Genomic DNA, 12,681 nt, shown 5'->3' on the forward strand with positions numbered 1-12,681 from the left:
CGGAATCGGACCATGCACTGCCTGTCAGCTGCAGACGTCACGAGCTGGCAGACAGGGCAGGCAGGGGACCGGAATCGGACAATGCAATTGTTCGAAAAGTCAAATGGCGCAGGCACAATCGTCCGTAAATAGGATGCCACCTAGAACACCAAGTCTCGTGAAATTGTGGTTATCACGTGTTTATCAGCTGCCACCTTTTATCCAGACAGTTCAATGGCGAAAACGCCCTGATCGGGTACGTCATAGCTGTAAATACACCGCCGGAGATGCGTTACAACTTACAACACACGTCAGCTCATTACTACGCCAAACACCACGTGCCAATGAATGAGCCGTACCTGGTCATTTGCTGACTGACCTTCCCCGCACCGACAGGCCAGACGGTTGCCTGCGATCTGTGCCTGTCTGTGTCTGTGTGACCTCTTTCTGTGTCTGTGTGGCCTGCGATCTGTGTATGTCTGTGTGACCTCTCTCTGTGTCTGTGTGACCTGCGATCGGACATGGTATCGCGAATTACTAGATCCGGCGTTTATGCCATGCCGACCTGAGCTACAGCCTGCATGGCTACGGACTTCCACTCAAGACCCGTGCTTCGCCGTGCTCGCAGCGAATTTCTGACACTGTTTCAGCGCAGGTCCCGCCAGCACATGCCGGTAAATGGCACGACCAAGACGGGCATTGGTATCTACTGAACATTACACACTCCCGCTTCGTGCTGCTTGTTGGCGCCGCGCGGCATACCGCCAACAAACCACAAACCACGTCATGACATTGAAAATCGTTCTTACCCCATGCAGCCCGACGTCACCGACGCCAGCTCGCATCGTCCAACATCCAGAGCGCGATGTGCCAGGTCGTCTGCGCGGCCGGTATGCAGCGGCTGCCCACCCCCAGCCAGCCCCAGCAGCACGGTGGCCGGCAGCTCGCGCCGGCCGGCGGTCGGCCCAGCACGAACCGCCATCGTGCCGCCGCCGCCGCCGTGCTCCGCCGGTTCCGATCCGCACGTGAGCGGACGACAAACCAGCGCCGTCTGGGCGGCCGGCCGCTGTCAAGGGCGCCGATCCGACGCCGTCCGGTCTCGGCTTGAACGGCGCGTGTGGTCGCGCCCGCCCAAGCGCAGCGTCTGGCCCACGCCGCAGCTCCATTGCCGAGGCGCATCGCTGGAGCGCCCATGCCTGCATCCATATTTGGTTGTGCGGTCTGTGAGCCACCTCACCTGCACGCGGCACGAAGCCGAGATCGACTCGGCTGAACGTCGTTACCGAAAGATGACGCCCATAAGCCGGGCACTTGAATGCGTCAATAAGTGAGCAGCCATTAGCGGACTGAAGTGCCGCGACGGGCCCGTCCGGACCGTTTGCAGGTGCACCATGCCGATCGGGCCGCACGCGCCAGCGCAGCACTCTCTCCCCGGTACCGGGACCTGTCGGCGCAGGCATCACAGAGCCCCTGGAGGCCCCCACCCTTCCAATACAGCCGCCGCGGATTGGGTGTCATTGTTGCGGAAGTGGCCCTCGACAGACACGAGCTCTCCCAGCGGAAGACGAACGCCCCCGTAGGGAGCGACCCACTTGAGTTGGCGGGCCCCCGACGGGCCGGGCGAGCTTCCCATGGGGCGGTGGCGGGGACCTTTGTAGACAGAGGCCTCTGGAGACCTCAGTGGGACCTCTGGGGCTTCTGTGAAACCTCTGGAGATCTCTGTGGGGCCTCTGGGGACCTCTGCGGGACCTCTGAAGACCTCGTCGGGACCTCTTTATACATGGGGGGAGGCGAACATGATTTTTCGTCTGTCCTTTCCACGCAACGCCGCTTAATGGTAAACGTTGCACGGAACTCTGAGGGCACCTGCCTCCCGCTCAACTTAATTCGCCTCCCCTGAGACAAGAACTAGGGCGTCCAGCACCGTGAGCTCCACACGATGTTCGGGGGCCATCGCCCAGCGACCTCCATGCCGGGGCGGGGGGGGGGGGACCGCGGGCCCGGAGACGCCCAGTCCAGTAGCTCTACACCAGGACCGAGGGGGGGGGGGGCGGGAGCGGCGACAGTGGCGTACAATCGGTCACCGGCGGCCGTCCGGCAGGCGGCGGCCGGCGTGGCCGCGACTGGCACGGTCGCCAGCCATTAGCCGACGCACGCCACGGTCGCGGCGCCGGCCGGTCGGTTGGACCAGCGACCCCGGTCCCGACCCAGGGATCGACCCCCGCACGGACACGGGCACCCGCTCCCGCCCCGACGGCATCGACTTCGATGCCGATACCGGATGCGGCATCGACGGATAGCCGACACCAGACATTGCACCGGCACCGACATCGAGCCCATGCACGGCGTCGGATCGGCTGGCGAGGCAGCCGCCGGTCACGTCCGGTCCAGGCAGGCCGCCAGTGCGGCACCACCGGGCCGTGCCATACCGCCAGCGCCCGGCCCCGTCCCGTGCCCACGCTCCGCCTGGTCCGGCGGCGGCCTATTCCGACAGCGTGCCGATGTTGCCGAAATGTAGGGGACATCCAGTCCCGCACCAAGTTCCGTCTGTGTTCGGGGACAATGTGGAAGCCAGCTGGCCGGCCCCAACCGCGCGGCGGTTCAGGGAGCAGGTCACTGACCCCCGGGCGGCGGGCCAACGAGCGGCTTCTCCCACATCCTCTCGGAGAATTTACGCTCCATGAGTATCAAAATGGATGGCCGGGGAAATGAAAGGCAGTGTTTGGCTGGGCCACACGACGGCATAAAAGGAAACGAGCGCTACGAAAGGTTCTGCGGAAATCATGGCTCCGGTTCCCGTACGCACGTGACGGAAGAGCAAAAACGCTCACACATCCGGTCAAATCAACTGCACAAGACTAAAGTAGCCTGCTGACATGGACACAGCCCTACGGACTTGCCACTCCTGCTGACATGGACACGCCCCCCCCCCCCCCCTCCGGACCTGCCACTGGGTAAGTATTCGGACATGTTGAACACCTTCAGACCGACCTTCACGTGCATCCAGCGTAACTCTCTCCAGACGCGACCCAACGCCTGGTCCTTCGGAGCCGACCTTCACGTGCATCCAGCGTAACCTCTCCAGACGCGACCCAACGCCTGGTCCTTCGGAGCCGACCTCACGCACCCAGCGTAACCCTCTCCAGACGCGACCCAACGCCTGCTAGGGGAATACCCTGTGAGCGGACCACGACCGGCCGGTGGAGACCATGTCAGACCCGACACGTGTCGTGCGAGACCATCAGCATGTGAGCGAACTGACACATGTCGGAAAACACCTCTCAAGAACTGCTTCGATCCGACCCAGCCCAGCCCAGCACAGTCCCGGCGCCCAGGTCGCGGTCAATAGCAGTGCCCGGGGACAAATTTACCGTGTCGCGCCCACCCTGCGACGCCATTGACGCGGCATTAAAGATGCACGCGCCCTGTCGGTGGCCGGTCGCGCGAGCGAGTGTCCGGTTCCGTCACGGTGGAACACAGTGCCCCCCCCTCCCCCCCCCCCCCCAGCGCACCCCCCCCCCCTCGCCTCCCCCGGCGGTTGCCTCCGTTGCTGTCAAGCCGCGGGCACGTAGCGTGCGGCGCCGCGGTCATCGCCCAGCAAATTACACATGCCGGACGTGCTGCATGAGATGCTCCGCCGGCCGACGACCCGTCCGCGTCGCCACCCCTTCCACTCCACCCAGTCAAGCCCAATATGGCTCGCGTTTGACGAGCAGTCTTGACGTGGTCGGTCGCCGGTAAAAAAGAGCGACAGCCGCGTCCAGCGCCGGCGGGACCCGTCAGGAGGACGGCAGCAGCGCCGGCAGGACCCGTCAGGAAGACGGCAGCAGCGCCGGCAGGACCCGTCAGGAAGACGGCAGCAGCGCCGGCGGGACCCGTCAGGAGGACGGCAGCAGCGCCGGCAGGACCCGTCAGGAGGACGGCAGCAGCGCCGGCAGGACCCGTCAGGAGGACGGCAGCAGCGCCGGCGGGACCCGTCAGGAGGATGGCAGCAGCGCCGGCGGCACCAGTCAGGAGGACGGCAGCAGCGCCGGCAGGACCCGCCAGGAAGACGGCAGCAGCGCCGGCGGGACCCGTCAGGAAGACGGCAGCAGCGCCGGCGGGACCCGTCAGGAAGACGGCAGCAGCGCCGGCGGGACCCGCCAGGAAGACGGCAGCAGCGCCGGCGGGACCCGTCAGGAAGACGGCAGCAGCGCCGGCGGGACCCGTCAGGAGGACGGCAGCAGCGCCGGCGGGACCCGTCAGGAAGACGGCAGCAGCGCCGGCAGGACCCGTCAGGAGGACGGCAGCAGCGCCGGCAGGACCCGTCAGGAGGACGGCAGCAGCGCCGGCGGGACCCGTCAGGAGGACGGCAGCAGCGCCGGCGGCACCAGTCAGGAGGACGGCAGCAGCGCCGGCAGGACCCACCAGGAAGACGGCAGCAGCGCCGGCGGGACCCGTCAGGAAGACGGCAGCAGCGCCGGCGGGACCCGACCCCCGGCGTACCTAGGAAGACGGCAGCAGCGCCGGCGGGACCCGTCAGGAAGACGGCAGCAGCGCCGGCGGGACCAGTCAGGAAGACGGCAGCAGCGCCGGCAGGACCCGCCAGGAAGACGGCAGCAGCGCCGGCGGGACCCGTCAGGAAGACGGCAGCAGCGCCGGCGGGACCCGTCAGGAAGACGGCAGCAGCGCCGGCAGGACCCGCCAGGAGGACGGCAGCAGCGCCGGCGGGACCCGCCAGGAAGACGGCAGCAGCGCCGGCGGGACCCGTCAGGAAGACGGCAGCAGCGCCGGCAGGACCCGCCAGGAGGACGGCAGCAGCGCCGGCGGGACCCGCCAGGAAGATGGCAGCAGCGCCGGCGGGACCCGTCAGGAAGACGGCAGCAGCGCCGGCGGGACCCGTCAGGAAGACGGCAGCAGCGCCGGCGGGACCCGTCAGGAAGACGCAGCAGCGCCGGCGGGACCCGTCAGGAAGACGGCAGCAGCGCCGGCGGACCCCGTCAGGAAGACGGCAGCAGCGCCGGCGGGACCCGTCAGGAAGACGGCAGCAGCGCCGGCGGGACCCGTCAGGAAGACGGCAGCAGCGCCGGCGGGACCCGTCAGGAAGACGGCAGCAGCGCCGGCAGGACCCGTCAGGAAGACGGCAGCAGCGCCGGCGGGACCCGTCAGGAAGACGGCAGCAGCGCCGGCGGGACCCGTCAGGAAGACGGCAGCAGCGCCGGCAGGACCCGTCAGGAAGACGGCAGCAGCGCCGGCGGGACCCGTCAGGAAGACGGCGGCCGCTCCTAGCATCGACGAGACCCGTTAGCACACCAGCAGCCGGTCCCAGCGCCGGCGGAACCCTGGCAGATCAGCAGCCACTCCCAGCGACGGTGGGAGCGGCTGCAGCCTCTGCCCGCGCCGTCGGGCACCGTCCGCCGGGCGGTGCGTACTGTGCGCCGGCCGGACGCGACCCGATTGGCCGACTGATGGCTCCTGTGCGACGTGACGGCCGAGGCGCTGATTCGCGGCGCCAGGGCGCGGGGGCCGAGGTGCGGCGATGACGTCCGCGTCGCGCCCAGTCCCAGGACAATGCCGAACCCAACGCGGGGGAGAGCGGACGCAGGGCAATATTCGCACGTGCGGTGGAGAGGCGTGCGAGACAGAATTCTGAAAAAGCAAGCACTGGACGAAGGAAAAGCTGGCTTGAAGCACTTTTACTGAAGCACCATTGCCAAGCAACGGACTCGTACACCGATGACGGATGAACCGATGTCTTCCGCGTCGACACCACTGGCAGCAGCATGCTCGTTGCCATCACTGGCAGCACGCTCGCCGGCCGTTCACCCGGCAATCACACCGCCACCAGCCGGCGGTGCGGGGGGTATGCCGACCCCCCCCCCCCCCCGTTGTGAGTGCACGATCGGCCCGGCCCGACACTTATTTAAATTATCAAATTTGCTAAGAAAAATGATGGCCAGCCGGATCCTATAGCCAACCCGAGACGAGGCATCAATTACGAGCGGCCACACTTCACCCTGACGGAAATTTTAAGATGAGGCCCTTTTATAACCTGTATCAGACTTAGCGCTGCTGTCGACAACAGCCCAGAGGCAACGCCGGCATCACCACATCTGTGTCATGCTGAATGGAGACAAGGTTATAATCCTTCAGGTACAGCCTGCGCCAATGCATCTGCATGGCCGGGATACAAGGTGAGGTGCGCTAAACAGCTGATGACACGCCCCGGAAAAACACCTCGAAGCACGTACTTCAAAGGCACTCAGTTAAACGTGCCGTGCTGGACAGTAAGACTGCAAGCCATTCTAAGGGCTTAAGACTGGAAGCGATTCCGAAGGATCAAGTCAGCTTTGTAAAAATGGGCTATTGCTGGATTTCCCCCAATACATAAAGGCGTACTTTCCACTCTTTTGCTCAATTTGTTTTCACTCTTCTCGATGCGACTTAATGTTTACATCAGTTGGAGAACTCCTGTTCGACCTGCCACGCCAGCGTGCTTTTTGGCTCAACGTGGAAATGTCTCAACCTGAGTTTTGTTGCTTTTGCAGTTGTCAATGTCCAAGTCGGCACAACTCGTGACATTGTGTTTCGGTCACGAATCTACAATCCGACAGGAGCTAAGGTGGGTTTTATGTTATGGCTCATTAAATAAGTGTTCAACATAGAAACTTCGTTGTTTTATTACATTTAAAAAGAGCTATAAATTCAGGGCTCAGAACATTAGATGGTGAATGCAACTAGGGCTAGGAGCGCCTAGTTCACGGCAATTCATGGCGTCTGGCGACACATCTAAACTTAAAGGTGAATTGCCTTCGATATAACTCGCCCCGACATCCGCCAGGCACTTCGAAAGTCTTGGCTCAGAACCAGGCTCGAACCCAGCTTCAATGAACACACGATGTATAGACAAACACTCTCTCAATCAATATATGCCACCCCCCAGTACATAGTTTGCAGTAAGCTGAAGCTGGTTAGAACCAAAAATTATTCTCAGGCTTCGCCTGAGCCGTCTGGTACCCCGTGCTAGGCTTCGCCTGAGCCGTCTGGTACCCCACGCTAACGTCTCTAAGTTTTCCGCCATTTTCCGCAACACAGCGTGCAACCGCTCAAAGGACTAACTTTCAGTTAAACTTACACGTAAACCAAATCGACTGCAGAGAAAAAGACGCGGTTACGAAATAACGACCGGACCAACCACTTATACGCGCAATTAGGTATTTGTAGTTTCTAGTTGTGATGTTGGAGTTGTTACTTCCATGTTTGATTCCGGCCCGTCCGAGGTGTCTTCTGGCGCAATGGCGCGGCGCGGCACGGCCAGCGTGCCTGGCCGACACAGGGACAGGCGGGCCCGGCGCGGCACGGCCAGCGTATATCGTCGACACAGGGACAGGCGGGCCCGGCGCGGCACGGCCAGCGTGTATGGTCGACAAAGGGACAGGCGGGCCCGGCGCGGCACGGCCAGCGTGTCTGGTCGACATGGGGACAAGCGGGCCCGGCGCGGCACGGCCAGCGTGTCTGGTCGACACAGGGACAGGCGGGCCCGGCGCGGCATGGCCAGCGTGTCCGGCCGACACAGGAACAGGCGGGCCCGGCGCGGCACGGCCAGCGTGTCTGGTCGACACAGGGACAGGCGGGCCCGGCGCGGCACGGCCAGCGCGTCTGGTCGACACAGGGACAGGCGGGCCCGGCGCGGCACGGCCAGCGTGTCTGGCCGACACAGGGACAGGCGGGCCCGGCGCGGCACGGCCAGCGTATATCGTCGACACAGGGACAGGCGGGCCCGGCGCGGCACGGCCAGCGTGTATGGCCGACACAGGGACAGGCGGGCCCGGCGCCGTCATTGGCGCCCATACATGGACAGGCCGAGCCCGGCAGCAGCCTCGCTGCCGCCGCCGAGGGGACAGGGAAGACCCGACACGGCGGTGCGGGGCGGCGCCCGGCCTCGGACGCGTGACGGGCTGCCGGTCGGCTCAGCTCAGACAGGTGGGTAGTTTGGCTCAGCTCAGCCAGGTGGGTAGTTTGGCTCAGCTCAGCCAGGTGGGTAGTTTGGCTCAGCTCAGCCAGGTGGCAGTCTGGCTCGGCTCAGCCGGGCGGGTGGTCTGCGCTGGCTGAATGGTATCGGCAGTAGTTTGCATACCCACGCTGGCTCTGAGTGGCGTAGGCTGGCAATGCAGGCGGCTCTAGTCGCCCGTAGCCAATATCCACAGGGCTTCAGCAGCAGTTCAAAGGCAGCGGAGATGTTTTGAACGGCCAGGCCAGCAGTCCAGACAGCCAAGACGATACGCTCTACGAGCCTATTCAAATCGAACGTGTCTGAGCTAGCAGAGCAGTTCTTGACGAAATCGGGGCTATTCGAAAGGTCCCGGCAGCCGGTCCAGACCGTCTGCACTTCGCTACGTTATGGTGATTTGATGAGTGTAATGCGAAGCTGGAGAGAAGTCAGAGCAGAAGCGTCCGGTGACACAAGGCCGTCTCACATGCTCACGACTACGATAGGTTCGAATCTTGTCATTGGCTGAGTTTCAGTCTGTCCCGCACAAATCGGCGCCGACGGTCGCATCAGCCACACGCGTCGTCCTGCGGGTGGACTCGGCCGGACTCCGGCCGAACTCCTCTCGGCGGCCGGAGCCGGCCGACAGGCGCGGGACGGCCGCGCGGACCGCCCCGGTCGTCAGTCCGGGCGGCCGTGATGAGTGGCGGCCGGCGGCCCGTATTGAGCGGCGCCCTGCCGCGAGGACAGCAGGCCGCCGCGGCGGCTCCCCGCGACTGGCTGGGCACTGGCGCCGCGACCGCCGGCCGCCGCCGCACCTGTCCGTGTTAAGCAGTGATGCCGACACGGCTGGAGGCGAGGTCAATCGATACGCTGCCCGAACTAAGCATGCTGTCTTCGGCCGACGTGCCGGCCCGTGACGGTGCGCCGGCGGTGCGCTCGCGTACGTCCCGTTCGCTCGGCCCGTCGCAGGGCGGCTTCAGCGGTGAGCGGCGGTCGCCAGGCTGCGCGGCGCGCAACGCCGGCGGTTTCAGGCACCGCCAAATATTTCCGGGCGGTAATGTTTGGAACAATGGGCCGGCGGCTGCTGGTCTCGATTGGGCGGAGCGGGGCCGGCGGGACAGCTCTGAGTCAGCGGCTCCGCCCAGTCTCGGCCACCGCCGGCGCCGCTCAGCCGGCGGCCGCCTCTGGTGGTGCCTGGCAGACGAGGCGAGGCGAGCAGTGCTCAGACGACCGCAGCCACCAGGCCGGATGCTCATGAGCTCCAATAACACTCGGGTGACGTGGCCACCTGGAGACGATGTGAAGGCGCGCTGATTGCTTGTAAGCAGACGCGGTCGAGCCGCTCGTCGGCTGTGCTGTCTTCCATGATGGCTGCAGCGGCCGACACCCGGTCAGGTCGCACGCTTCTGTCCCGCTGAGACGCCACACTCGCCGGCAGCTTTGGATAGCTGGGTTACCGTACGGCCTTCACGAGCCGCGTGGCCAGGCGGTAGAAGTCAGCCGGAAAGGACACGAGGCAGGGGAATTAGAGCTCGGGAGGCAGGACGCAGGATCTTGCACTAACTAGAATATCGTGAAACGAGAAAGCAGACCGCTGCAGCAAACAGTGAAGCAACTACATTATAAAACGGACGGGCGAACACACATATGGCACCTCACGAGTGGGGCAGAATAATGAGCTTAAACGTGTAGTGTAAGACAGCAGTGCCCAAAGGTTACGGTTTCCGCGAGACGCTATCACCGTCGGGGCTTGTGGCGGTACAGACTGCACTCCCTGCAGAGTGGCTGGCCACCCTGGCAAGACTGCACTCCCTGCAGAGTGGCTGGCCACCCTGGCAAGACTGCACTCCCTGCAGAGTGGCTGGCCACCCTGGCAAGACTGCACTCCCTGCAGAGTGGCTGGCCAGCCTGGCAAGACTGCACTCCCTGCAGACTGGCTGGCCACCCTGGCAAGACTGCACTCCCTGCAGAGTGGCTGGCCACCCTGGCAAGACTGCACTCCCTGCAGAGTGGCTGGCCACCCTGGCAAGACTGCACTCCCTGCAGAGTGGCTGGCCAACCTGGCAAGACTGTACTCCCTGCAGAGTGGCCGGCCACCCTGGCAAGACTGCACTCCCTGCAGAGTGGCTGGCCACCCTGGCAAGACTGCACTCCCTGCAGAGTGGCTGGCCAGCCTGGCAAGACTGCACTCCCTGCAGACTGGCTGGCCACCCTGGCAAGACTGCACTCCCTGCAGAGTGGCTGGCCACCCTGGCAAGACTGCACTCCCTGCAGAGTGGCTGGCCAACCTGGCAAGACTGTACTCCCTGCAGAGTGGCCGGCCACCCTGGCAAGACTGCACTCCCTGCAGAGTGGCTGGCCTCCCTGGCAAGACTGCACTTACCGGTGTCGAGTGGCGTGTCGCCGGGCCGTCGGTTCAAACACCACCAGACCGGACCGTCACCAGCACACTGTCACCACGTCAGCACCATAATGTCACATCACCATCGCGTGACCCCGTCCTCTGACGCACTGCTTCGACAGGCTGCTCTTCTGGGCCAGGCCGGCGTGTGCCGCGCAGTGGCCGCCGCTGCACTCGTCTGTGGAGAGGACCGGGCCGGTTCAGTGTCGGCCGGAGCCGCTCAAAGGACGCCGTCCCCGGAGACGCCCGGTGCATCGCATTGTTTCAGCCAGACGCCGATGGTCGATGGCCGGCTGGCGCAGATCGAGCGGGGGGGGGGGGGGGGGGGGGGGGGGAGCGGCGGTGGGGCAGGAGAGGAACGAGAGCAGGAGGAAGGGCAGGGGCGGGGCATGACCGAAGGAGTGAGAGCGACAGCAGGAGTGCGGGCAGAGGAGGGCAGGGCAGGAGCCAAAGGAGCGAAAGCGAGAGCGACAAAAGGGGCGGGGGCGGGGCAGGAGCGAAGGAGCCAGAGCGCGACCAGGGGCGGGAGGCCGGGCTCGTCTGGACTGGCCCGACGCCCCGCGGCAGGGCTGGTGGCGACTGCTCACTATGCGGCCAGACGCGGTGCCGGGCGCCACCGAAGCCAGCGGCCGCGCACTGCCGGCTGCCGGACGGCCACTTTCACCCCCGACTGAGCATGGAAGCCGACGGCGCGGCCGCCGCCACCCGGCACCTCCCGGCCAAGCCGGCCGACAGCCGACCATCGATCTCAAGAGGTGCCAGCGGCGCTCGGCTTATCGGCGATGACCTCTCTAGGGGTCGATCGCGTTTAAATGGACCGCAATGGGTATTGGTTACCAGAAATGTGCTTTATGCGCGCTGTGGTGTTTCTGGTGCTGTGAAAGTGTTCTGGTTAAGAAACACTTTCAGGTATTCGCAGTAAAGTGGACGTGCAACTGAAAAGGCACTCAATTCAAATAACTATTTCAATACAGCATAACAAGAAATGGCTCAATTTATGCAAAAGGAATCATCATACTTGTGTGTGGCATTTTCCCACGCTGTCTCCAGCAAATCCATGGTCACTGTTTTTGGAACATATTTGGGATGTACTGAGCGGGCCAATTCTTGGCTACTTGTGCGAGGGAATGCGTCATCCAGACCTAAATCCTCGCCCGTTTCGCCACTTTAAGCGCGTACTGGGTGGAAGTAAGCACTACAAGCCCACCGACACCACACATGTGCCTCAGCAGCTATAGGAAAGCGAGGCCGCAACTACGCCTTTACAGTCTTACTCAAATCATCATAATCCGTACATCACGGTCGTCAAACGAGCTTACACTATGCCTTGTCATCTCTGACTTGCTCAATAAAACCTTGATCAGCATTGGCTGAAAGCAGCTCTAATGAGCTAAGGAGATGAGGAGCCCTCCCCGATTGTTGGGTGTTACGTGATTGTAAATATACATTTCACTTCAAAGTGTCCATGGAGCTTGCTCCAGTATGCTTAAATCTCATATTTGTCACGAGTTCACCTCCTGTAGGCAATTATGACATCAATTTCCAGATTTCACATGATGCCGCCATGTCTTTAAAATGATATTAGTGGAGCTCATAGATACTAAGAAAGTTCATCACATATCTAACTCACATCTCCACAACTGTCATTAAATGATCAAGGTGCCTGCATTGAATACAGATAAACAATGCTGATTTTTCACCACCAACCATATGACAGCACAGGTCATTCTAAAGCTGATCCACATTGGAGTTAACTATCATTAAAATGAGCATATTCAGCTCCAGCTAGCTGATGTATGTTGCTTGATGTCCCATCCCTGTTTTTGTAGCAATTAGCTGAATGAAATCTGCATATGGTGGAAAGTCTGCAAAGTTGTTGGCATAACTGAAAGCAAAAGAATAGCAATGTTTGTTGTGCATCTCATGTAAGATGCTACATAATTTTTCACCACCAACCATATGACAGCACAGATCATTCTAAAGCTGATCCACATTGGAGTTAACTACCATTAAAATGAGCGATTCAGCTCCAGCGCTAGCAGATGTATGTGTAACTTGACATCCCATCCCTGTTTCTGCAACAATAAGCTGAATGAAATCTGCACATGGTGCAAAGTCTGCAAAGTTGTTGACATAACTGAAAGCAAGAGAACATCAATATTTGTTGTGCATCCCATGTAAGCCAATACATAATTTCAACAGCACTTTTGCCAGGACAACTTTACACCACACCAAAGCAAGAAGGGATGTTGAAAACCTGCAGCAGACCATGGATTAAGACATGAAGACATGAGAGACCATAGATTCACTCTGAATCCACATATATGGC

At 62.2% G+C, this 12,681-nt stretch overlaps 1 protein-coding gene across 1 annotated transcript in view; it reads right to left on the minus strand.

Moving 5' to 3' along the window:
• Lar (tyrosine-protein phosphatase Lar) overlaps window positions 1-10,525 on the minus strand; it is a gene marked incomplete in the record, with an annotated part of 167,496 nt that extends 156,971 nt beyond the window's left edge. The window contains 1 exon segment of the mRNA XM_037238801.1: window positions 10,335-10,525.
• Window positions 10,526-12,681: the final 2,156 nt, after the last annotated feature.

This window comes from Pollicipes pollicipes, unplaced genomic scaffold, assembly GCF_011947565.3.
Source record: "Pollicipes pollicipes isolate AB1234 unplaced genomic scaffold, Ppol_2.1 Scaffold_3087;HRSCAF=3621_pilon_pilon_pilon, whole genome shotgun sequence".
Taxonomy (NCBI): Eukaryota; Metazoa; Arthropoda; class Thecostraca; order Pollicipedomorpha; family Pollicipedidae; genus Pollicipes; species Pollicipes pollicipes.